The sequence below is a fragment of the Phyllostomus discolor genome, chromosome 3 (assembly GCF_004126475.2).
Source record: "Phyllostomus discolor isolate MPI-MPIP mPhyDis1 chromosome 3, mPhyDis1.pri.v3, whole genome shotgun sequence".
Classification (NCBI taxonomy): domain Eukaryota; kingdom Metazoa; phylum Chordata; class Mammalia; order Chiroptera; family Phyllostomidae; genus Phyllostomus; species Phyllostomus discolor.
In genome coordinates this window covers 49,738,924-49,765,182 of record NC_040905.2, presented here as the reverse complement: position 1 = coordinate 49,765,182, position 26,259 = coordinate 49,738,924, and the positions used below count along the sequence as shown (strand labels likewise).

Below are 26,259 nucleotides of genomic sequence, written 5' to 3'. Positions count from 1 at the left end.
TCCCAAAGTCACTAGAAGGAAACAGTAAAAATTAGAGCAGAATTAAATGAAATAGAGACCAAAAAGACAATAGAAAAATTTAATGAAACATAGACTTGATTCTTTAATAGGTAAATAAAATTGACAAATCTGTGCTTAGACTAAGGAAAAAAGACTCAAATAAATAAAATCAGAAATGAAAGAGAAATTACAAGACAAGACAAGACAACAATTCCCTTGTCTTGCTACTGTTATTCAACATAGTCCTGGAAGTCCTAGCCAGAGCAGCTGGGCAAGAGGAAGAAATAAAAGGCATGAAAACTGGGAATGAAGAAGTAAAATTTTCACTTTTTGCAGGTGACATGATTCTATATAGAGAAAACCCTGAAGACTCTGCCAAAAGACTGTAAGAAGCAATAAACAAACAGAGTATAGTTACTGGGTACAAAAATCAATGTACAGACATTCATGTGTTCCTATACACTAACTGAAATATCACAAAAAGAAATGAAGAAAACAATCCCATTTGCAATTGCAACAAAAAGGATATTATACCTAGGAATAACCTTAACGAAGGAAGTGAACGACCTACACACTGCAAACTATAATGTGTTGCTGAAAGAAATTTAAAAAGACATAAAGAAATGGGAAAAAAATGGAAAGTATTGGAAAAATCAACATAGGTCTATGCCATTATAAATAGAACAATATACAGATTTAATGAACTCCCCATTAAAATCCTAAAGGTATTTTCAATAGAATGGAACAAAGAATTATAAAATCTGTACAAAACCATATAAGACCCTGAAAGGCCAAAGCAATCCTGAGAAAAAAGAACAAGGCCAGTGGTATTACATTCCCTGACTTCAAATTATACCAGAAAGCTACAGTAATCAAGACAATATGTTATTGGCAGAAAAAACAGACACACAGACCAGTGGAACAGAATTGAGAGCCCAGATATAAAACCATATGTATATGGGCAAATAATTTTTGACAAAAGAGCCAAAAACTTACAATGGAGAAAGGAAAGCCTCTCTGATAAATGATGTTGAGAAAATTGGAAAGTCCCATGCAGAAGAATGAAACTAAAACACTGTCTGATACTACAAACAAAAATTAAAAAGGATTAAAGACTTAAATATAAGACCTGAAATAATAAAATACATAGGAAAAAACACAAGTATTAAACTTAGGGACCTTGGTCTCAGATTGGTTTTTGTGAACTAGGCCTCAAAGGCAAGGGAAGTAAAAACAAAATTAAATGAATGGAACTACATCAAACTAAAAAGGTTCTGGACAGCAAAAGCAACCATCAACAAAACAAAAAGGCAACTAGTTGAATGTGAGAAGGTATTTGCAAATGATATCTCCAATATGGGGCTAATATCCAAAATATATAAAGAACTCATACAACTCAGCAACAACAACAAAACAAACAATCCAATTAAGAAATAGCCAGAAGACCTGAACAGACACTTTCCCCAAGAAGACATACAAATGGCCAACAGATATATGAAAAGATGCTTAACTTCACAAGCTATAAGGGAAATGCAAACCAAAACCACAATGAGATACTACCTCACACTTACTAGCAATGCTATTATCAGTAGGATAATAAATAAGTGTTGGAGAGAATGTGGGGTACAAGGAACCCTCGTGGGCACACTGCTTGTGGGAGTGGAGGTTGGTACAGTCACCATGGATAACAGTGTGGTGATTGCTGAGGGGGTGAGGGGTATAAGGGACTAAATGGCAATGGAAAAATACAATAAAGATTACATTAAAAATTGTGTAAACATGGAGAAAAAAAGAAAAACAGTATGGAGGTTCCACACTGTTAGAGCTACCATAAGACCCAGCAATCCCTCTTCTGCATATCTCTCCAAAAAATGTGAAAACATTTATTTGTAAAGATATGTTTATCCCTGTATTTATTGCAGCATTAATCACAGTGGCCAAGACATAGAAGCAACCTAAGCGTCCTTCAATGGATAATTGAATAAAGGAGATATGGTGTGTACACCCAACGGAATACTACTCAGCCATAGAAATGAATGAAATATTGCTATTTGCAACAACATGGATGGATCTTGAGAGTGAAGTAAGTCAGATGGAAAAAGACAAGAACCATATGGTTTCACTCATATGTGAGATATAAACCAAAGTGACAAGTGAACAAACAACACAAAAAAACTCATAGTCACAGGCGATAGTATGCTGGTTAACCAAGGAGAAAGGGAGATGGGGGAGGGATGACGAGGGTCAAGTGGGTCAAACACATGGTGACAGAACGACTCTGGGTGGTGAGCACACAATGCAATGTACAGATGGCGCACTACAGAGTTGTATACTTGGCATTTATATACTGTTATTAACCAATGTTACCCCAATACATTTAATTAAAAAACCACAAAAAGATGCTCCCAATATTTGAGTGCAAAAACATTATGAGTCAGTATAGTTTTATTCAGAAAATATAATATATATATATATACACACACATACACAGAAAATTAGAAGGGGATAATGTCAACATTAATGTGATCAGTGCTTGCACAATGTGCTTTTCCCCTTGTTCATCTTCATTGTCTAATTTTTCTACAAGAAACATGCGGATCTAAGATGGCGTCGGAGTAGGAAGGAGCAGATTTGGCTTTCCTCTGCTCAGGGGAGAGAGTCCTGACCGATCTTTGGAGTGGAAAGGCAAGCAACCAACATATTTCAGCATTTTTAAGAACGGAGGACCAAGGATTGTGACAGAACCGAAAGAACAAAGAACAGATCGCTGCATCAAGGTAGGCTCCCGGGACAGGCGTGTGGTCCCGGGGCTGCAGCCCCAGGCCCGGGGGCCGGGCTGGGTTTGCCGTAGGGTTAGTGGGAGAGAGCCAGGTCGGCTGCTCCCTCCCCAGCCGAGCAAGGTCTGGGCGGCTCTGGGAGGAGTCCAGGTGCTGGCGGGCACACCGGGTGGCGAGCAGCTTTGGAGGCGGTGAACGCCAGAGCCGAGTCGCGCTGCGGACCCGGACTCCCAGGGTCACCGTTCTGGCTGGAGCTTTGGCAGTGAGAGAAACCGGGCCACTGGAGAGCGGCGGGCTCGATCGGGAGGAATTTCCCAAGAGGAAGGAGTGAATGGACACAGACACTGGGGAATTCTCCAGAAGTGATCAGTGGCTCTGGCCTGTTTGCTCCCCAGCTGTGAGCACGCAGGCTGCGGACAGGCCGCGCCCGCCCGCCCGCGGGGGCACTGGCGTGTGGCAGACGGGCCGCGCCCGCTCACCGGAGCGCGGGGAGCATGGGTCGCGCCGGTCGCCCCGGGGGCGGACGGGCCGCGGAGCCAGTGAGAACCCCACGGGCCTAGGAAGAAAAGCCAAACAAGTCATCCTTCAGACTGCCTCAGCCAGCAAGAGCAGAAAAACCGGTTTGGCCACTTTGAAATCAAGAGACTTTTTAATTTGATTCTATTTTTTTAACAATTTTTAATTTTTTAAGTTTTATTGTTTTTATTCTCTTTTGATTTCTTTTTCCTCTCTTACCTGATTTCTTGTTTTATTCCTTCCTCCTTCCTGTCCTCCAATTTTATCTCTTCTTCCTGCCTTCGTCTGCCTTTTCTATTTTTTTTCTTTTTTAAATTTTTTCCTAAATACCTACAAGTGAGACAAAATCCTGGATCGGTGAAAAGACCAAAGTTGGACCCAAAGAAGGGGCATCACAACAGCTGGGACAATGAGATAAATGTCACTCTGCTATTACAGAGAACCTGCAAGTTATTGCATATTTGTATTATTATTTTTCCAGTGTTCCTACATCTTTTTTTTTTTTTAACAATATTTTTATATCCCTCTTATTTTTGTATAGCCTGCTTTGCTAGGCTGGTTTTATTGTATGACCTGACAGCTTTCCCCTGATATCTCTTTCTATACCGTATTACTAATCTACTGTCCATTAACTCACCTGTGTCCTATCAGCATACTACTCAATGTTCTGTACTCCATATCCTTATTACCTAGATTTCATAGACTCTGCCATATGAATGTTGCCATAATATTATTGTAAATAACTGCTGTTCCATGCAAGTGTAATTACTTCACAACACCCCCCCCCCCCCAGATCGTAGCCCATTTCAAAGTTTCCTGAACTCTATTACTGTAGTGGTTAACTCTATTCTCTCACACACTACACCTATTTACTACCCTTTACTCTCACCTTACCCCAGAATCTGACCGCCCACAACCTCTCTGCTTTATAGATCCAACTCACAATCCTTCCTCCCCCAACAAGAGTCTTATCTTCTTTCCATCCTTTCTAAAAATCAGCTAGCTGGGTGGAAGACCACGGTTAACACTATACATAGTGAAAGGATCTCCTATATCTTCCCTACTTGCTACTACTGTAAATAGCATAGAATTCTCGGTTGCTGTCTTAAACCATTTTGCCCTCCCCTCCATCTGATGACAAAAAAGAATAGGTGGAGGAGGTGAACACCAGGATTCCCACTGGAAGAGGAAACCCAACAACTAAGGAACCACTAACAGATAACAGCAGAAGAAGGTGAAGGAGGGAGTAGTAACCACACAAACCTCAATCCAGGGCTTATCTGGAAATACAACTAAACAGTAGAGACAGTACCCAATACAAACAACTGAACAAGATTTCTTTAAACCTTGTACACACAGAAGAACCAGCCTCAACACAACCTGCCCTCACCAGCACAACAAAATATAGAAGGTGGTGGACAGAGTGACCCACATTTAACCAGCTGGCGGGAAGGAACCACCAAAGAAAGACTCAACAACAATCAGAACCCAAAGGCAAACACAAAGCCAACTTAAACAACAGCCCAAGACCAGCGAGCTTGGGGGGTCAAGGAAACAGTACCACTGAAACTCACTGCTACTCTACTAAAGAAGTTCACATCATAAACCGAGGGAGCCAGAACAGATCAATATAAGAAGCTGAGGTGAACAAGAAGAGTCTCACAAACAATGGGAAGACAAAGAAATACTCCCCAAATGAAAGGAAAGGAGGAAGCCTCAAAAAGAATGCTAAATGAAACAGAGGCAATTCAACTATCAGATATTGAATTCAAAGCAGTGATTGTCAGGAAGCTCAATGAGCTCACAATGAGCTACGAGAAACTACAGGGAAGCTACAATGAACTCAATGAAAACTACATCAGCATAAAAAAGGAAATAGAAACTCTCAACAAGGGCCAAGAGGAAATGAAGAATACAATCTCTGAAATGAAGAACACAGTAGAAGGAATGAAAAGCAGGATCGATGAAGCAGAAGATCAGATCAGCGAGCTAGGGGACAAAATAGAAGAAAACACCCAGAAAGAGCAAGAAAGGGAAAAGAGGCTCAGAAAGAATGAAGAGGGATTAAGAGAAATGCAAGACAATATGAAACGTAATAATATCCGTATAATAGGGATACCAGAAGGAGAAGAAGAAGAACAAGGGATAGAAAACCTAGTTGAACAAGTGATGATGGAAAACTTCCCTAATTTGATGAGACAAAAAGTCACACAAATACAGGAAACACAGAGAGTCCCAATCAAGAGGAACCCAAGGAGGCCCACCTCAAGACACATCATAATTAAAATGGCAAAATTTCAAGACAAAGAGAGAATCTTAAAGGCAGCAAGGGAGAAGAAGGAAGTAACATACAAGGGGGCCCCAATAAGGCTAACAGCTGACTTCTCAATGGAAACACTCCAAGCCAGAAGAGAATGGCAAGAAATAATCCAAGTAATGAGAACCAGAGGCCTGCAACCACGACTACTTTACCCAGCAAGGCTCTCAATTAACATAGAAGGCCAAATAAGAAGCTTCTCAGACAAAAGAAGTCTAAAAGAATACACATCCACTAAACCAGCTCTGCAAGAGATGCTGAAGGGACTGCTTTAAGGAAAGAAAGGAAAAGAGAGAGTGAGAGAGGATCACACGTACATAAAAGGCAATGAATAAGTATCTATCAATAATAACCTTAAACGTAAATGGACTAAACGCTCCAATCAAAAGACATAGAATAGCTGATTGGATAAGAAAACATGACCCACACATATGCTGTCTACAAGAGACCCACCTCAGGATAAAAGATCTGCACAGGTTGAAAGTGAAGGGCTGGAAACAAATTTTCCAAGCAAATGGACAGGAGAAAAAAGCCGGGGTAGCAATACTCATATCTGACAAAATAGACTTCCAAAGAAAATCCATAAAGAGAGACCCAGAAGGTCATTTCATAATACTCAAGGGAAGAATTCACCAAGAAGACATAAACATAGTAAATATATATGCACCCAACATAGGAGCACCTAAATACATAAAGAAAATCTTAGAGGACTTCAAGAAAGATATGGACAGCAACACAATTATTGTGGGGGATTTTAACACCCCTCTATCAAAAATGGACAGATCTTCCAAACAAAACATCAACAAAGATATTGTGGCATTGAACAATACCCTAGACGAGCTGGGCTTTACTGATATTTACAGAACCCTCCATCCCAAAGAAGCTAAATACACATTTTTTTCAAGTGTACATGGAACATTTTCAAAGATTGACCACATGATAGGACACAAAACAAGCCTCAACAATTTCAAAAAAATTGAAATCATACCAAGCAATTTCTCGGATCACAAGGGACTGAAACTAGAAACCAACCACAAGGAAAAAAACCCAAAACACTCAAATTCATGGAGATTAAACAGCATGCTATTAAACAATGAATGGGTCAAGAATGATATTAGGGAAGAAATCAAACGGTTTTTGGAAACAAATGAAAACGAACTCACAACAACCCAAAACTTATGGGACACAGCCAAGGCAGTCCTGAGAGGGAAGATCATAGCGATACAGGCCCACCTAAAAAAGTTAGCAACATTTCAAACAAACAACCTAACCCTACGTCTACAAGAACTCGAGGAACAACAACAAAGACAGCCCAGAGCAAGCAGAAGGAAGGAAATAACCAAGATCAGAGCAGAATTAAATGACATAGAGACTAAAAGCACAATTCTTTTTTTTTTAATATATTTTATTGATTATGCTATTACAGTTGTCCCATTTCCCCCCTTCTCTCCCCTCCACCCTGTACCCCCTCCCACCCACATTTCCCCCTTTAGTTCATGTCCATGTGTCATATTTATGAGTTCTTTAGTTTCTACATTTCCCGTACTATTCTTGCCCTCCCCCTATCTATTTTCAACCTACATTCTATGCTACTTATTCTCTATACCTTTTCCGCCTCTCTCCTCCTCCCACCCTCCTGCTGCTAACCCTCCATGTGCCCTCCATTTCTGTGGTTCTGTTCCTGTTCTAATTGTTTACTTAGTTTCTTTTGGTTTTGCTTTAGGTGTGGTTGTTGATATTTGTGAGTTTGCTGTCCTTTTACTATACATGTCTTTTCTTTATCTTCTTTTCTTAGATAAGTCCCTTTAGCATTTCATAAAATAAGGGCTTGGTGATGATGAACTCCTTTAACTTGACCTTATCTGAGAAGCACTTTATCTGCCCTTCCATTCTAAATGAGAGCTTTGCTGGATAGAGCAATCTGGGATGTAGGTCCTTGTCTTTCATGACTTGGAATATTTCTTTCCAGCCCCTTCTTGCCTGTAAGGTCTCTTTGGAGAAATCAGCTGACAGTCTGATGGGAACTCCTTTGTAGGTGACTGTCCCCTTACCTCTTGCTGCTTCTAGGATTCTCTCCTTCGTTTTTACCTTGGCTAATGTAATTATGATGTGCCTTGGTGTGTTTCTTCTTGGGTCCAACTTCTTTGGGGCTCTCTGAGCTTCTTGGATTTCTTGGAAGACTGTTCCCTTTGCCAGATTGGGGAAGTTCTCCTTTATTATTTGTTCAAATACGTGCTCAATCTGTTGCTTTTCCCCTTCCGATTCTGGTACCCCTATAATTCGGATATTGGAACATTTAAAGGTGTCTTGGATGCTCTTAATCTTTTCCTCAATTTTTTGAATTCTTATTTCATCATGCTTTCCTGCTTGTTTGATTCTATCTTCCTTCTGGTCCACTGTATTGTTTTGAGACTCATATTCCTTCCTTTCACTATTGGCTCTCCTCCGCGTGTCTTCCTGCATTTGTTTTATGGTACTCTGCATTCTTTCATCTAAATTTCGTCCAAAATCCACCAGTTCCGTGAGCTTTCTGATCACCAGTGTTTTGAACTGCGCATCTGATAGATTGGCTAATTCTTGGTCGCTCAAAAGGATGAGTCCTGGGGGACTGATTTGCTCTGTTGAAAACATGGTTTTTTTTCCCCCTGTCTCTCCTTTTTTTTTTTTTTCTTTCCGGTCTGGTTGCTCTTGTTACGGTGGGGCGCGGAGCCTTAGGTGCTCACCGGGGCAGGGCACCCTGGTCGCTAGATTGTGACGTTATATGTGGGGGCGGGGTGGGAGCGGGAGTGGGGCCGGAGAAAACAATGGCGGTAGTTCCGTTCCCCTGGACTCAGACCCTTGTCTGGGCTTCCGGGCCACGAGTTCTGCCCTAGTCCACAATCGCTACCCCTCTGGGTCTGCCAGCCGCAGCTTGCGTACTCAGGGATCACCGCTGCCTTCTTACGCACCCGATGGCTTTTGCGCCGATTTGGCGCCAAACCTTCCCCCGACCTCCGCGCGCCGCTGACCCGAGCCAGCCCCGCGCCCGCCCGACTGGTCTTCTCCTACCAGTCCGGATGAACGCATCTACTTCAACTTCTTGGCTGCCCGACTTCCTTCAGATAAATCCTCTGCCGGATCTGGGTGTTATTCTGATAGTAAATTTTTGTTGTAAATTATTGGTTTTCTAATCTTGGTTGTACGAGGAGGTACGGTGCGACCACCTATTCCTCCATCCTGCCGGATGTCCTCCGAAAGCACAATTCTAAAGATCAATGAATCCAAGAGTTGGTTCTTTGAAAAGATAAACAAAATCGACAAGCCTTTAAGCAGACTCATCAAGAAAAAAAGAGAGAAAACCCAAATAAACACAATCAGAAATGAAAGAGGAGAGATTACAACAGACACCACAGAAATACAAAGGATTGTAACAAATTACTACAAAGAGCTGTATGCCAAGAAATTTGAAAACCTAGATGAAATGGACAAATTTCTAGAAAAATATAACCTTCCAAAACTCAATAAAATGGAAGCAGAAAGCCTCAACAAACCAATAACAGCAAAAGAAATCGAAGCAGTAATCCAAAAACTCCCAACACACAAAAGCCCTGGACCAGATGGTTTCACAGGAGAATTCTACAAAGCATTTAAGGAAGAACTAACACCTATCCTTCACAGACTATTTCAAAAAATCCAAAAAGATGGAAGTCTACCAAACTCTTTTTATGAGGCCAACATCATCTTAATCCCAAAACCAGATAAAGACACAACAAAGAAAGAAAACTACAGGCCAATATCGCTGATGAACATTGACGCTAAAATCCTCAACAAGATACTGGCAAACCGCATCCAACAGTACATTAAGAAGATCATACACCATGACCAAGTTGGATTCATTCCAGGTATGCAAGGATGGTACAATATACGCAAATCAGTAAATGTAATACATCACATAAACAAAAGCAAAGACAAAAACCACATGATCATATCGATAGATGCAGAAAAAGCATTTGATAAGGTACAGCACCCATTTATGATAAAAACACTCAGTAATGTGGGAATAGAGGGAGCATTCCTCAACATAATAAAGGCCATATATGAGAAACCTACAGCCAACATTATACTTAATGGGCAAAAATTAAAATCTTTTCCACTAAGAACAGGAACAAGACAAGGATGTCCACTTTCACCACTTCTATTCAATATAGTACTGGAGGTTCTAGCCACAGCAATCAGACAAGAAAAAGAAATAAAAGGAATCCAAATCGGAAAGGAGGAAACAGAACTGTCACTGTTTGCAGATGACATGATAGTGTACATAGAAAATCCGATAGACTCCACCAAAAAACTGCTTGACCTAATAAATGAATTTGGTAAAACAGCGGGATACAAAGTCAATATCAAGAAATCAAAGGCATTTCTGTACACCAACAATGAAACAGCAGAAGCAGAAATCAAGAAAAAAATCCCATTTGAAATAGCAAAAAGGAAAATAAAATACCTAGGAATAAACCTAACCAAAGAGGTAAAAGACCTGTATTCAGAAAACTACATAACACTGAGGAGAGAAATCAAGGAAGACACAAACAAATGGAAACATATACCGTGTTCATGGATTGGAAGAATTAATATCATTAAAATGTCCATACTACCAAAAGCAATCTACACATTCAATGCAATACCTATTAAAGTACCAATGGCATATTTCACAGACATAGAACAAACACTTCAACAATTTATATGGAACCATAAACGACCCTGAATAGCTGCTGCAATTTTGAGAAAGAAGAGTAAAGTAGGAGGAATCACAATACCTGACACTAAACTATACTACAAGGCCACTGTAATCAAAACAGCCTGGTACTGGCATAAAAACAGGCACATGGACCAATGGAACAGAACAGAGAGCCCAGAAATAAACCCAAGCCTCTACGGTCAATTAATATTTGACAAAGGAAGCAGCAACATAAAATGGAATAAAAATAGCCTCTTCAACAAATGGTGTTGGGAGAACTGGACAGCTACGTGCAAAAAAATGAAACTTGAGCACCAACTTACACCTTATACAAAAATAGATTCAAAGTGGATAAAAGACTTAAATATAAAGCGTGACACCATTAAAGTCCTAGAAGAGAATGTAGGTAGGAAAATCTCAGATATTTCACGCAGAAACTTTTTTACTGACTTGTCTCCTAGAGCAAGGGACATAAAGGAAAGAATAAACAAATGGGACCTCATCAAAATTAAAAGCTTTTGCACAGCTAAGGAAAACAGTATCAAAATAAAAAGAGAACCAACTGTATGGGAAAACATATTTGCTAATGATACCTCAGACAAGGGTTTAATCTCCAAAATATATAAAGAACTTACGCGACTCCACTCTAAGAAGACAAGTAACCCAATTAAAAAATGGGCAAAGGACTTGAACAGACAATTCTCCAAGGAGGACATACAAAAAATCCAAAGACACATGAAGCGATGTTCAATATCGCTAGCCATCAGAGAGATGCAGATTAAAACCACAATGAGATACCACTTCACACCAGTCAGAATGGCCATCATAAACAAAGCAACAAACAACAAGTGTTGGAGAGGATGTGGAGAAACGGGGTCCCTAGTGCACTGTTGGTGGGACTGCAGACTGGTACAACCATTATGGAAAGCAGTTTGGAACTTCCTCAGAAAACTAAAAATGGATCTGCCTTTTGACCCAGCAATTCCATTGCTGGGACTCTATCCTAAGAACACTAAAACACCAATACAAAAGAACCTTTGCACCCCGATGTTCATAGCAGCACAATTTACAATAGCTAGGTGCTGGAAGCAACCTAGATGCCCATCAGTAAATGAATGGATCAAAAAACTATGGTACATTTACACAATGGAATTCTATGCAGCAGAAAGAAAGAAGGAGCTCCTACCCTTTGCAACAGCATGGATGGAGCTGGAAAGCATTATGCTAAGTGAAACAAGCCAGGCAGTGAAAGGCAAATACCACATGATATCACCTTTAACAGGAATCTAAACAACAAAACAAAACAAAACAAAAAACTAGCAAAATATAACCAAAGACACTGAAATAGGGGATAGTCTCACAGTGGCCAGAGGGGAGAGAAGAGGGAATTTCAGGGGGGAATGGGTAGGGATTACAGGAACAAATTTGGAGGACACATGGACAAAAACTAGGGGTGGGGGGTAATGGGGGGAAGGGGGGAGGGTTGGGTGGAGGGGCTGGAACGGGAGTAGGGGGGAGAAAACTGTACTTGAACAATGATTGAAATAAAATTAACAAAAAAAAAGATTCATAACCTAAATTGTAATTTTAAAATAGCATTCTGTGCTAAGAGGTTTTTCAGAACATAATTCATTTATTCATTCAGTGATGGTCACTGTCTTTCAGCCACAATAAAATTCTTACTCATTTAAAAAAAAAAAAAAAAGAAACATGCATTACTTATAGAACACAAAAAAGTAAAAAAATAAATTACACACATATACCCAGAATGTGCTATGGTCAGTCTGCATGGTTTGCAGCAAGAATTCCGACCATCTTTTCTCAGATACCTTGTCTAGAGAGTGTAAATACCAGCTTGGCACTGCCCCATGGAGTAGCCAGCCAGGAGTACCTATTTGTGTGGCAGTATTGCCAAGAAAATAGCCCCTACTGTGAAACACTAAGACTTTACCCACATCAGATTTTCTAGGTTGATGCTCTCACCTCTTCCAAACTCTGACGAGATTGGCTTTTCCATTTGACCATGGCTGGAGAGGGCCGGATGGCCTCAGGTCTGGTGCTGTACAGAGGTGCCAGGGGGTCACACAGAAGATCTCTTCTGCCTATGTGGTCAGCACCTCTTGTTCACCGAGAGACAAGAATTGACAGGGCTTGGTGGGACAGACTAGCTGGACTATAGAATGATACTATGTTTCCTGAAGTTCAATCATTGATAAGACTTGAATAAATATGGTATATTAAGAGAAAGAAACAGTGGGAAGGAAGAAAAGAGACATGAATTAAAATTCTTGAGGTGTTCTAAATATGGGATAGAACGGAATTTTTACCCCTTTATTTAATATTGTTTAAAATTTATTATACTAACTGCATGGTCAAAAATTGGAGGCATATACAGTACCCAAAAGAGGGAGAAAGTAAACCTAAATATGCACTCATTTAATTTTTTAAACTTCTACTTTTTTACTTTTTAGAACAGATTTGCAAATACCTAGGGTTTTTAACAGGCCAATAAAAATACCACTTAGACCACCAAGCTTCAGTTAGGTTGCAGACATGTATGCTCAATATCTCATTACTCTCGTCATGTCCAAGGGCACCTAGCCTGCTTTTACAACAGGCATTCCAGAGCATGTGGGTGTGATTTATTTTTATAACTGAATAGCTAAGTTTAATTTTGTAACTAGTAACTAGTGGAATACTTTACACATAACAGATGTATATTAAATGTTAAAATATGAACTTGCAATGAATAATTAAATGATTGCATTGAAAGCGTGTCACATATAAAATACAAAAGATTTATTAGGGCAGCGATTCAAGATTTATTGCAGGGAACAAAGCCTACTACTGTGTTCGTGCTGCCATTTAAGGGTGTCTCTGCCTTGCTTTGTGCTGAGATGCAACACTGAAACGTCAAAGTCTTCATGCTCCCAGCTCTTGTGACAACAGCAAGAAAAAAAAAGGAAAAGAACTATGAAAACTTCCATCTTCACAATGTCTGTTAGCAGAAATATTTTCAAGGGCTTTGACATTCACCATTCTTCATACTCGATCCCATAATACTCATTTCTCTTATGGTGCCCGTTTTCATTTTTCTTTTTTATTGCAAATTCCTTACTTCAGTGCTTCTATACTTATTTTATCTTCAGAGCAGTAAGACTACCCCAGAGAGCAGGCAGGCACCTGCTCAGAAAACTCAACATTTTCACATCAGTCATACTGAGTCCAGAAACAGCCTAAAGCTGTGGCACCGGAGCCTGCAGCATGCCGGGCAACATTCTCAGGGGCAGCACCAGCAGAGTGGAGAGAACAGACATGGAGCCTTCCTCTCTCAGGGTCCCCATTTCCCAGTGCTCACCTCTCCCTATCTGAGCCCAGCACAGCCAGTGCCCTGAGGTTGGGGGAGCAGCCTTCTCCTGGGTCCACCACACCTCTGCCCGTCACCACCCAGGAGCACCGTTCTCAGGAAAACGGTCACTGGGTACAACTCTGTTTCTTCAGCTGTGGCACATTCCGTTCTCTTGCTCTCTTTTCATTTGTCAAATAGCTGAAACAAGTTAGCTTGGTGATTTCCGCCTGGTTCTCTCTGGGGGCTAGTATGAAGGACTCCGCACATCTGATTAGAATGGAAGGCTGAAGATCTTTGAATGGCATTTCTGCCTCTACTTTGTTCCATCTTTGGGTTTCTTTGTCATATTCCTGACTCACCTTCCTACTTTTCTGCAGTTTTTCTGGATTGACAGCTGGAGCTTCTTATAGGACTGTTCTGACCAAGTTATTGCCTTTTAAAGCAACATACAAGCAAGTAAATAAAAGCCCTCAATAGCTCCCCAGTGGTTTCTCAATAATGTCTAAACTCCTTATCCCAGCACTGACCCCAACCTTCCCATCACTTTCTTGACCCTCTCTGCTGCTGAAGCCCAGCCAAACTGTACAATCTGTTCTGGGTTTTCACCCCTTTCTTTTTCCAGCTTGCCTCATCTTTTTCTTTCTGTGTGGAATGTTCTCCACAGCTCTCCTGTGTGCTCCATGATTGCTACACATCTGAACCCAAGATCCAACTCAAATGTACCCTATTCCTTGAAGTCTTCTTTCTTCCCCATGGTCAAAAGGTATCTGCCTCATTCCCATTCCCATAACACTTTCTCAGAACTGTTCTAAATGTACATTTCCAGGACTCAGATTCCAGTTATGGGTCAGATACTCAATAGCTATGTGACCTTGGACTTGCTCACTTTACTAAATGTCCACTTACTAAGTGTCTTCTAAATGCAGTTAACTGCCTTTCTGACTTCATTTTGTTTTCAGTGGTAGTCAAATAAGAAAATGCCAAACTAACCACAGAAATACAAAAGATTATATGAAAATACTATGAACAATTATGGGCTAACAAATTAGACATTCTGGAAGAAATGGATAAATTTTTAGAAACATGAAATCTCCAAAAACTGAATCAAGAACAAACAGAGAATTTGAGCAGACTGATTACAACTAATGAAGTTGAAGCAGTCATCAAAAAATTCCCAGCATGCAAAAGTGCTGGACTGGTGGCTATCTAGTAGAAATTTATAAAACATTCAAAGAAGAACTAACACCTATCACTCTCAAACTATTCCAAAAAATTCATGAGGAGGGAAGACTCCCAAGCTCAATTTACAAGGCCAGCATTATTTTAATTCAAAAGCCATATAAAGACACTACAAAGAAAGAAAATTGTAGGCCAATTATCTCTGATGAACGTAGATGCAAAAGTCTTCAACAAAATAATAGCAAACCAAATCAAACAAAACATTAAAAAGATCATACACCATGATCAAGTGGGATTCATTCCTGGGGTGTAAGTTTGGTACAGCGCCTGCAAATCAATTAATGCAATTCACCACATAAACAAAAAGAAGGACAAAAATCTATGATCATATCAATAGATACAGAAAAAGCTTTTGACAAAATCCAGCACCCATTTATGATCAAAACCCTCAGCAAAGTGGGACTACAGGGGGCATATTTAAATATAACAAACCCAGAATTTGTCATATATTGGAAAAACCTAGTTTTTTTCCCCATCATACTCAATGGGAAAAAACTAAAAGCACTTTCCTTAAGATCAGAAACAAGACAGTAATGTCCACTTTCACCACTTTTATTCACACAGCACTGGAAGTTCTAGCCACAGCAATCCAAGGTGAAATAAAAGGAATCCAAATCAGAAAGGAAGTAAAATTGTCATTATTTGCAGATAACATGATACTGTATATAGAAAATCCTAAAAACACCACCCAAAAAAAAAAACACCTACTGGAACTGATAAATAAATTAAGTAAAGGAACAGGATATAAAATAAATATCCACAAATCAGTTGCATTATTATACACCAGTAATGGACTATCAGGGCAACTAAGAAAACAATCCCATTTACAATTGCATAAGAAATATCTAGGAATAAATTTAATCAAGGGTGTCAAAGACCTGTACTCAGAAAATTATAAGACACTGAAGAAAGAAACTGGAGGAAATACAAATAACTAGAAGTATACACTGTATTCATGGATTGGAAGAATTAACATTGTTAAAATGTCCATGTTACCCAAAGCAATCTATAGACTCAACACAATTCCTATCAAAATACCAATGGCATATGCCACAGATCTAGAACAAATAATCCAAAAATTTTATATGGACCACAAAAGACTTCAAATAGTCATAGCAATCTTGAGAAAGAACAACAAATTTGAAGGGATCATGCTATTCAATATCAAACTATACTATAAGGCCATAGTCATCAAAACAGAACCATCGGTACAGGCATAAAAACAGACACATAGATCAATGGAACAGAATAGAGAGTCCAGAGACAAAGCCACATCTTTAAGGTCAATTAATATTTGACAAAGGAGACAAGAACATACAATGAGGTAAAGATGGTCTATTTATTCAATAAACAGTGTTGGGGGAAATCGGACAGATATGTGCAAAAAATGCAACTAGACCACCTTCTTACACCATACACATGAATAAACTCAAAATGAATTTAAACTTAAAACTCAATACCATAAAAATCCTAGAAGAAAACAAAGGCAGTAAAATCTCTGCCATTTCTCTTAGTAATATTTTTTTCTGATATATCTCCTTGGGCCAGGGAAACTAAAAAATAAACAGTTGGGACTATACCAAACTAAAAAGTTTTTGCACAGCAAAGGAAACCATCAACAAAATGAAAAGACAACTCACTGAATGGGAGAACATATTTGCCAATGATACATCTGATAAGGGGTTAATAGCCAAAACTTAAAAAGACCTTGTACAATTCAACACCAAAAAAACCAAATAATCCAATTTAAAATTGGGCAAAGGACCTAAATAGACACTGCTCATAGGAGGACATACAGATGGCCAACAGACATATGAAAAGATGCTCAACATCACTCAGTCATCAGAGAAAAATGCAAATTAAAACCATAATAAGATATCACCTCACACCTGTCAGAATGGCTATCACCAATAAATCAACAAACAAGAAGTGCTAGTAAGGATGTGGAGAAAGGGAGCACTCGTGCACTGTTGGTGGGAATGCAGATTGGTGCATTCTCTATGTGAAACAGTATAGAGATTCCTCAAAAAGTTAAAAAAAAAACTGCCTATGAACCAGCAATTCCACTTCTGGGTATATATCTGAAGAAATCCAAAACACAAGTTTGAAAGACATGTATATGCATCCCTATGTTCACTGCAGCATTATTTACGATGGCCAAGTGATGGAAGCAGTTCAAGTAGCCATCAATGAATGAGTGGATAAGATGATGTGGTACATATATAAGTAGAATATTACTTGCCCATAAAAAGAAGAAAAATATTATCATTTGTGACAGCATGGGTAGATCTAGAGGGTATTATGCTAAGGGAAATAAGTCAGTCACAGAAGGACAAATACCATATGTTTTCACTCATATGTGGAATCTAAAGAACAATATAAACAAACAAAACAGAACCAGACCCACAGATACAGAGAACAGACTGGTGGTTGCTAGAGGGCAGAAGGGTTGGGGGACTGGGTGAAAAAGGCGAAGAGACTGAGAAGTACAGACTGGTAGTTACAAAATAGTCATGGGGATGCAAAGTACAGCATAGGAAATATATTGTAGCCAATAATATTATAATAATATGTATGGTGACAGCCGGATACCAGAAATATCAGGTGGACACCTTTGTAAAGTATATGATTTGTCTAACCACTATATTGTACGCCTGAAACTAATACAAAATAATATTGAATGTAAAATGTAATTGAAAAATATTTGAATGATTAAAAGAACAAAAAGCAAAAAAAATTCACTGAAAGAAAAAAAGAAACTGTAAAATTATAAACTGCTGTACAAATGTAGGTATTAGTATATCTGTGTTTATTTCTTATCTTCTCTACCAGAGTATAAACTTTTGGTATCAGGAGTCTATTTCTTACTAGTTTCCCCACATGCCATAGTATCTGAGAGTACCAAATACAACTATTTATTTACTTTAAAAAATAGATAAAATAGAGTATTCATGAGTCCATTCTGATATTATAATCCATGAGTTTTTCAAATGCAGGGGACAGTTTCTACGGGTTTATTTATATAAACCTTTCCCTCCTAAACTTAGCGCCTTTGTGTACTTGAAAATTTGGGGCCTGACTTCAGAGCTTCATTCCCATGCCTGGGACCAGCCTGACACAGGAGCTATGCAGCCTGACCTGGTCGAATACCATCTCAGTGACTGGCAGGAGATGAAAAAGCAAACCCATGCAATAAAGATTTGTAATATTTCTATCTTGGGGAAGAATTTTCAAAAGGTGCTTGTTTTGATAAATAGAACTGGTAGTCAAAAATGTTACGATGTGTTGGATGTCAGAGCCACAAGGCAGCGTGCCAGCTGTAAAGAACTGAAATGATGATCTTCTGTCTGCTTGGCCAAGAAGTTCAGAATGACCTGTCCTGCGGGCAGCAAACTCGGAAGGTTAGTCTGGAGCTTTCCACTTTGCTTGGCAAATGGCTTTGCTCTTTCACACTTTTAAATATATGATGAAAGCCATTGATGTCAACCTTTCCTCTTCTTTTTAAATAATTGTACATTTTTAAAAAAGCCTTCTTGCCATTAGTGTCTCTTGCGATGGATATTCTTGTTTGCCTTTGCTTATTTATCTTTATGCCCTATACACTCGGTCTTTGTAACTTTAGTGCTTTGCAAATATATATAAAGAGTAAATCATCAAATTGCTTTTCCTGAAAGAACTCTGGGTGACTCCCAGACATGACAAATGTAATCTCTGTGTTTCAAAATTTTCTTAAAGTGCTTTGAACAAATGCAAAATTTACAGAGTACGTACACACACAGAGCAAAGGAATCATCTGTTGAAAGGAAGCACAGGAATTATATTGAACATCTGCAGAGAGCTTTATATTTTGAAAAATTGAGACTCATCACTGTAGACAACTATCTGGTAAGTGGCAAAGCAGTAAGCACAGAATCCCAAGGTCATGTCATAGGAAGAGAGTTGCAAAGCAATTTTTTTTATTGTTGTTCAGTTACAGTTGTCCCGTCTTTTTCCCCATTGCTCACACCTACCCTATTATCCTCACTCCCACAGTAAATCCCTCCCTCACTGTCTGTGCTGAGTCCTCAATTCATGTTCCTTTTCTTGCCCCTTATTCTTCTTCCCCCATTATCACCCTCCCCCTGGTCACTGTCAGTTTGTTCTGTATTTCAATGTCTCTGGTTCTATTTTGCTCATTTGTTTATTTTGTTGATTAGGTTCCACTTATACGTGTGATCATATGGTATTTGTCTTTTACCACCTGGCTTACTTTACTTAGCATAATGCTCTCCAGTTCCATCCATGCTGTCACAGAGTAGGAGCTCCTTTCTTTCTGCTGCATAGTATTCCATTGTTTAAATGTACCATGGTTTTTTGATCTGCTCATTAACTGATGGACACTTAGGCTGTTTCTAGCACTTGGTTATTGTAAATAACGCTGCTATAAACATTGGGGTGCGTAGGTTCTTCTGAATTGGTGTTTCAGGATTCTTAGTGGGAATCACTGGATTGAAAGGCAGTTCCATCTTTAGTTTTTTGAGGAAATTCCATAATGTTTTCCACAGTGGCTGCACCAGTCTGCATTCCCACCAACAGTGCACTAGGGTTCCCTTTTCTCCACATACTCACCAGCACTTGTTTGCTGATTTATTAATGATGGCCATTCTGACTGGTGTGAAGTGGTATCTCATTGTGGTTTTATTTTGCATCTCTGTGATGGCTAGTGATGTTGAACACTTTTTCATGTGACTTTTGACCTTCTGTATGTCCTTGGAGAATTGTCTGTTCAGGTGCTGGGAACTTCCCTGCCTGGTTTCAGAAGCTGTAAACCCCCACGGCTAAGGCTGAGTAAAGGACCTTGGGATCATAAGCCACTTAGGAGACAAAGTGTATCTTCCTTATAGGGGCACCACCTCTGCCCCCTTTCTCTTCACCCTGTTTGGCCCAGAGCAGATGACTGGTTAGCCAATGATGGGTAAGATTCCTCAAAAGAGGGACAACCTAAGATAGGCATGGTCGTGAAGGGGCCCTCATGGAAGGACTTGGGGGGCTGTAGAAAAAGGGGTTGATGGATCCTGGCCCCTCAGCTTTGACATAGCCTGAGTCCTCATTCTGTCTGTAACAAGTCTCCTAATCTCTTGGCTGCCTTACTTCCCCTGCCTGACTTAAGCCTGAAACAATGCTGGAGGTGGGTGCAGCCCTGTGCTGGAAAGGGCAGATTCCCTAGGAGGATCAGGCCTAAGAAAGAATGCATAAAATCCTGTGAAACCTACTTTGCTAATACCCTCAATTTAAATGATAAGGGTCCACACAGAAGTGAGTTTGTTCCCCAAAGTTTTATGGCCCTTTAACTATCTGACCCTGACTCAAAATAAGCCCTCAGAGTTCTTTGAATGCTATCTATTGTTTAATCATTACTGCCTGACAATGATTGATGAGCTTTACATATACACCCTGTATTCCTGTGCAAATCGAACACAGTAAAAGCTTGTCAAGGCAAGGGTCAAGGCGCTTTCCTCTTGAGAGGGTGGCCAAGGTGCTTCGAGGCTTTTTCTCCTCTTGAGAGATAAGCTGAGCCATCCCTTTTCCTCCACAGGACTCAGTAGTGCATGAATTTGTCTCATCTCATCCATAACGCCTCAGACCCCAGCAGATGGGATACATGTCATTCAGGTCCTTTGCCCATGGAGTCTCTCTAGCCTTAGAAGAGCCAGAGAATATGAGTCATCCAGCTTAATATCTCACTTCACAAATTCCCTCAATACAAATGCAGCCTCTCCCACCACATTTCCAATAACAAGGAACCCACTACTTTGTGGAGAAAACCATATCACTTTTGGATTTCCCTCCAAGGTTTTCCTAATACAGAGCCAGTATTTGGTTCCTCTGACCTCTGGCTTCCACCAGTGGGTCCTGATTTTCCTCTTCAGAAGTATAGATAGATTTAGTCTTATCCTCAATCAAAATGGTATTCTTCACATATTTTAAGTCAACTTTTATCTCTCTCATGTCTTCAGCCTGGCTCTTTAATTTTTCCAGTTCCTTTAACTTTTTGACTGATGATGTGGTAAAAAAAAAAATGGGGTTGAAAGGGGTGCTGTTTGGGTGACTCTCAAGGTAATCTCTGACTGGTTAGTGTCCCTGTGAAATGTGTCCAGAACTAGACAATATTCTACATGTGGCCTAGATAATTCAAAGTACAGTGGGACTACTATATTAGCTCCCTTATCTGGCCACATGTATGCATTAACACAGCTATAATTTAAGGAACTTTTTAAATCCATCACATCCACTGTATCTGTTTGTTCATTCAGTCAGCAAACATTTTTGAGCAACTACTATGTCAGGCGCTGTGCTCAACACTGATTGGTTCTTAATGTTGCTGAGTGGAACTCTTGGGATAGATTTCACACATCCTGTACTTCTGCAATTTACTTTTTACTCCTAGGTGGTAGACTTACACCTTTTCTTGTTAAATTTCATCTGACTGATGGTGGCACATTTTATCAGTCTGGTAGGGCCTTATAAACCTTGATCATGGCATCCAGTATGTTCAGCTATCTTTTCTACCTTTGTGCCAATTACAAACATGATAAAATACTAAGTCACTAATAAGTTGAACAGTTAAATATCCAAGATAGAGACTTGTCAAAACACCCTAATACTTTTCTATAAGGCAACTTCCCAACTCTTAACAGTACTATTTATCAAGCTCATTCTTTTAATATTATTCAGAAAGGCATAATGAGCACCTTAATAACATCTTTTCTGAAGTCAAGATACATTATGCTCACAGCATCTTTTTGGTCTATCAGCTTAGAAACTTTACTTACATAAAAAGTTGGCATGACTTATTTTTAGTAAACCCATTTGTTTTCAAATAAGCCCAGCTTTCTTTTCCAGGTAATCATAAATACCTGAAAAATAACATACCCCACAGGAGGTTTTTCCTAAGTTCACTAAAATTCTTTCATTTTCTATAGATAGCCACTTTAAAATTGAGCTCATAAGAATAAGAATATTGTGAAAGTTAAACAGGAAAATGAGTGTTGAGCCTTTCACACAGTCCTGGTACATTATCGGGGCTCCATAAATATTATTATAAATATTTGAGACACCTCATTTTTTACCCATCATTTTTGGGTTCCGAATTCTAATTTTTAAACTCTTCCATCTCTCCCAAGCTACATCTCTCTCTTTAGCTCACAGCCTTCAGAACCACTGCCCTAAACTGTCTGACATCCCCTGTGCTTAGGCTTAGGAGCTTGACTAACTCTCCAGTCATTGCTGCAAAGTCTTGGAATTCCCTTCATTTCCACACCAAGAAGTTGTTCTTCTGTGGAGATCAAATTAAGACTGTTCTTAGTACAGGTTGGTAGTTACAAAAATAGTCACGGGAATATAAAGTACAGTGTAGAAAATACATAGTCAATGATAATATAATAACTACGTATGGTGCCAGGTGGAAACTGGAAATACTGAGGGGAACACTTTGGGGGTTTCACTGGTTAATAAAAGTATATAGGTTTTAGGTGTACAATTCTATAATATATCATCTGTCTATTGTATTGTGTGTTCACCACCCCAAGTCAAGTCTCCTTCCATCACTAGCTATCCCCCTTTACCCTCTTCTACTAGCTCCCACCCTCTTTCCTTCTGGTAGTCACCATGCTATTGTCTGTGTCTACGAGTTTTGTTTTTCTTAATCTCAAGGGGAACACTTTGTAAAGTATACATGATTGTCTTATCACTATGCTGTACACCTGAAACTAACAAAATAATATTGAGTGTAAATTTTAAGTGAAAAAAAAGTAAAATAACAACACAAGAAGCAGTTCTTCTCATTTGCTTTTTCTAAAAGGGGAAGCTTTCATCAAGGCAAGCCAAGAAGAATTTACCAAATCATCTTTGGAAGCTGCTTAGAGGGATACCTATCTCTTCCCCTCTCTCTTCCTCCTCTTTTCTTTCCTTCTTTCTAGAAGAACCTGGCACTCTTATTGAGTATCTAAAGTATTCAGTCTAAAGTATTATTATACTTTATATAATTCACTTCTTGCAATGAACCTGTAAAGCAACTATTATTGCATCCCCACTTCAGAGACAGCAATTGAAAGCAAGAACAACTTAGAGCTGTATTCATGGTGACAGAGTCGTTAACATTTTCAACTGTGACTCAAAGGTGGGATACTAACTGGAAAGTTGCCTCCGTGCCAGATACTAGAAAAGCATCAACCATATCTTCTATCCAGTCAGATGGTTTCTGTAAAATGCTTATTTTCTTCACAAAGGTTATTTAAGGGAAATAAGACCTGGAAGTAATTCAAGTATAAGACAAACTAAGATGAGTGCCTCCCATAGAGATACAAAGTCAAATAAGGAAAGGTCTAAGAAAAATTTTCAGCCAGTTCTTGCATGTGTAGGATTTTGCTGCCTGGAATGGTGTGGGATGAGTACGGGGGAGCAGAGGGCAAGAGCACAAGGATGGAGAAGGAACCACAGCATGGATGGGTCTGGGGAATAGGAGCTGGTTCATCAAAATGATGGATATGGCTGCATGGAGGGTCGGAAGGACAGATTAACTAGAAAGGCTGGTTGGGGGTCATGCAGTGGAAAGCCTGGAATGCACAGCTGGGGTGTTTATGCCTTATTTACTTTGGAATGGGAAGCCACAAAAGGTCTCTGGTGTCAGGCATAACTTGATCCAAGTTATCATGCTTTGTAAATAGTAATGAGGTCACTATGGGTAAGATGACTTGGAGAGTGTGAGAGTAGAAGCAGATTGCTCAGTGGCAAACCTAGTCTTTGCAGTCTTCATGGCTACACTTTAGTTTATTGTAGAAGCTCTCTGAGGGCCCAGACAACCAAATCCTGCTCTTTGGTACTATCTGTGTAGTCACCCACTCCCAGATCTTGGCCTTTAAGGGAGGGAAAGATGGGTCTTATTTCCTACTCAGGGGTTTTACGTCAGTACAGATACATCTTGATTTCTTGTTTCACTGTCTGCCATGCAAATCAAGAGGACAGATCAGCGGAGCCTTGCCAGCTGGGTAATGATAGGGGCTCACCTTCCAGGATGATTCTCCTCTCTCCTGTAAATTATGTCGGGCTTGTATGCACTAACACTGAACATCGCAATGGGGAGTCACCACCATGTGTCATGTCTTTCCTTGGACCTGATGGATGCAGTGACTTTTTTGTGTTCCACTCAGCATGGGCTGCTCCTTCCTAGAACTTTCAGATTCACCAGTGATAGTAAATCTCTGTACTTTTCTCTTTTGCTCCAGTGAAATTTCTGTTACATTCTTCAACTCTCTAAACTCTAATACTACTATCAGTTCCTCTTTGTTTTTTGAGATTTTTCATTTGTGGATTGTTTTCAGACTCTTTAAAAATATTTCGTTTATTTTTAGAGAGAGGGAAGGGGAAGGAGAGGTAGAGAAATATCAAGATATGTGAGAGGTACATGGATTGGCTGCCTCTCGCACACCCCTAACCAGGGACCTGGCCCACAACCCCGGCATGTGCCCTGATGGGGAATTGAACCAGTGACTTTTCAGTTTTCAGGCTGGCACTCAATCCACTGAGCCATAGCAGCCAGGGCTCAGATTCTGTCTTAAAAAGTATTTTGTAAGAGCTATTGCTCACCTCTAATAGGTTGGGGGGGTGTGGTACAGAGGTGTTCACCATCCCTTTCACCTTCTCCTCTAACATGGTGATCAGCCAGGATTTACAGTGGAATCACATGATTGGTGATTCTTCAAAGCAAACAAACTAACAACACTCTTACCTACCCATCTACCTGCCCATATATCTAGCATTACCCCTGCTCACTAAACAGAAAGAATCAGTGCAGGCTAAGCTGCTTCCTTGTGTTTCCAGGCAACACAGGCTTTCTGCAATGGGTTCATACATGCTGGCCAATTTAGAAAGTGAGGGTGAGATTCAGTGAAGGGTTAGAAGCAGAGTTAAATGCCCTCTACAGAGAGCCTTTTAACCAGCAGGCTGAGAGCTAAAAGAAAAATCTTTCATGCGTTTAAACAGACAGTTCAGTGAGAAGCTACTGATGTTTAGATGAAGAAGGATGGTTTTTACAGAGCATGAACTGAGTAGCTGGGTTGTTAGATGAGCAGTACCTTCGAGAGATGTTGGGCAAAATGGGGGTGATTCAAGGCAGAGAGATGGGTGAAATCACCTCCCATCAGGGCTGAGGATGGGGCAAAGGAAGAAGGAATGGTTGAACCACGAACCATGTCCCCAGACTCCATTATATAAAGCCTCACCACAACCCGAGACGCTGTGAGGCACAGAGAATGCAGACTTGCAAGTGGAGTGGGAGAAGGGAAAGAGAATGTTGGGATTTGACTTGAAGGAAGGGGTTAAAACCTCATTCCTTCTTGCTTTTAACTCTATAGTCCCATGAAAGCTAAGGATTAGGAATGTCTTCCAGCTCCTAAAGCCTGCTGACTTAAGTGTTCAGTCACAATTAGAATCTAAAATTCTGGAGCACTTTAAGTATCTACATACTCTGTAAAGCAATCTGAAATAAATATAAAATCTAGCCAGAAGGACTGGTCATCTTCTAAACATTTTTTTTATTAAAAGCAAAACATGTATCTGTCACATTCCTCAATAAGCAGGAACAGGTGCTGTCCCCAGGGCATGGGTGGAAGAGAAAGGGATGAAAAAACAGTGACCTTTTTTTCTGAGAGCCATTTTTTAGTACTTGTAGTAACTCATTTTGATAGTAAAACATTCAACAATAGAGGGACCAAACAGGTAACAGGTCTGTGTAAACTGGCACGGAAGAGGTAGAAAAGAGAGCTGTTCATTTAGTTCTACTGGCTGATGTACAGTTTCTCCTTCAAGTCCGGAAAGGTGCTTGCAGAGCTGGGAGTTACCATATTTTGCTGTGTATAATGCACAGGTTTTTTTGCACAAATTTCTGAGGGAAAACTAAGGATGTGCATTATACATGGGTAGCACTAATTCTGTATCTATATAAATGTTTTTAAATTTTTAAAACAAGATTTTATTTATTTATTTTTAGAGAATGGTGAAGGGAGGGAGAAAGAGAGGGAGAGAAACATAAATGTGTGGTTGCCTCTCAAGCACCCCTTACTGGGGACCTGGCCCACAACCCAGGCATGTGCCTTGACCGGGAATTGAACCAGCAATCCTTTGCTTCGCAGTCTGGTCCTCAATCCACTGAGCCACACCAGCCAGGGCTAATTTTTTTTTATTTATGCTTATGCATTAGAAGTATAACTGTAGAAAGCAACAATGGTATCTGTATGCAATATAATACCCTGGAATATGATAATCAGTTTTGTTTTTAAATATAACTAAATAAATAATTGAATTAAAAATT

General features: G+C 39.8%; 1 protein-coding gene across 1 annotated transcript in view; it reads right to left on the bottom strand.

Moving 5' to 3' along the window:
- THBS4 (thrombospondin 4) overlaps positions 1–26,259 on the bottom strand; it is a 66,071-nt gene that overhangs the window by 31,691 nt on the left and 8,121 nt on the right. The window lies entirely within an intron of this gene.